The sequence below is a fragment of the Triticum dicoccoides genome, chromosome 5B, assembly GCF_002162155.2.
Source record: "Triticum dicoccoides isolate Atlit2015 ecotype Zavitan chromosome 5B, WEW_v2.0, whole genome shotgun sequence".
Classification (NCBI taxonomy): Eukaryota; Viridiplantae; Streptophyta; class Magnoliopsida; order Poales; family Poaceae; genus Triticum; species Triticum dicoccoides.
The window spans coordinates 526,495,627-526,497,435 of record NC_041389.1 but is presented as its reverse complement, the minus strand read 5'-3'; positions in this window follow the sequence as shown (position 1 = coordinate 526,497,435).

Below are 1,809 nucleotides of genomic sequence, written 5' to 3'. Positions count from 1 at the left end.
TCTTCTCCTCGGCATTGCGCTTCCAGAAGTACTCCTACTCAGCCTGAACATACTCCGAATTCTCCCACGCGAACCTTGCCATCGCCGCCTCCTCACTATCGCTAGGACCAATAACAATGGCCGGCATCTTCTTCGCCTTCTTCTTCGGTGTCTCCTCCATCGGAATGCCCTGCGGCATGAGCATCTCTGCATCCGCCTGCATCTCGACCTCTGGGAAGTTGAGGTCCGTCTTGGGCCTTCCGGCACGCCACACCGCCACTTCATAGGCATGCGCAGCCTCGTGGACGGTGGGGCAGGTGCTGAGTCAAAAGTGGCGGCCGACATCGGAGAACACCACGCCGAAATGGACAGATGGCTTTCCCCACACGCCAAAGAACACCATCTTGCTCTTCGAGAGCTTCTTTTGTGGCATGGTGCGCGGCTGGGCGGCGGTAGACGAATCGGTGCATGATGGTGTTGCGGGACGGCGGGCGGCGGTTGATGTCTACTATGCAAATTTTGTACTTGTAGACTCTGTTGGACCTCCAAGCACAGAGTTTTATAGGACAACAACAAATTTCCCATAAGTGGATGACCTAGTTTATCAATCCTTGGGAGCTGTAGGATGAATATGGTCTCTCTCAAAGAACCCTGCAATCAAATACATGAAATCTTTTATGTCCCCACACACGCAATATAATGATAAATTGTATAGGTGCACTAGTTCGGCGAAGATATGGTGATACAAGTGTAGTATGGATAATAGAAATAGATGTGTGTAATATGAAATAATAAAAATCGCAAGGTATCAAGTGTCGGTTCTATATCCAGCCTATCTCGTAGTAGGGGTCCTAAACTAGTCATCTTGGAGCGATGGTAACACGGACACCGGATTTTACCCAAGTTCGGGCTCTCTCAAAGAGATAATACCCTACGTCCCGCTTTTGATTGTATATGTATCTACCACGAGATTGTTCTAATGAATATCAATTCATCTATTTACTAGCCTGATCCAGGTTTATATAATACACCGGAGCCGCTGGGGGACACACTGCTTAGTCTTCTCCGGAATCATGGCCTCGGTTGGAAATAACCACGCGCTCGGGTCCGGATTGAACTGGGACAATCACCAGGTGGAATCAAAGCAATAAAATTCCCAGGAGCGACCCGCTCCACTTGCAATCCATCGGCGTCTCGTGTTGAGCTAGCAAGCCGGTGGCATGCTCCAGTTGCAATCCATCAGCTTGTCTACGTGCAAGTATCCGGCGGAATACATCCGGTTCCTAACTTCGGATAGCTAGCCAGCTCTATTGGAATTGATACATCAAGTACTTCTGTTCTTCTTTTTAAAAGAACCAGCATTCATTGGCATTCATTGATTTGGCACGAGAATGATGACAAAAGGATGATCAAGATTCAAGATCAATGGGTTGAAAAAGAGAAAAAAAAAAGACCTCTAAATACTATTGTATTGCTCAGGTTATATACCCGAAAGGGGTCTCCATGCATTTGGCTTTGGCAAGCCCACATTGCTCCATGTCCCTTCTACTTGCAGCGATTGCATCTCTGGTGCTCGGCATCTTCATGAAGGTGCATTGATTTGGTTCCATCCATATCTGTGTAGTGGTGCTTGCATTTGTGCATTTTCTTTCATACTTGTGTCTTCCGTCGCAGAAAGTATCGGCCAGTTTACCAAGATAGTACTTTGGTGATCATGGGCAGTTGGGACCTATGCCAGCAACCTCCCTCCTTCCTCCGCCTCTCTTTCTCCTGATTTGGCGACTGGTGTGATGAATGGGCAGCACGGTTTGTCTGTTGCTAACATGAATC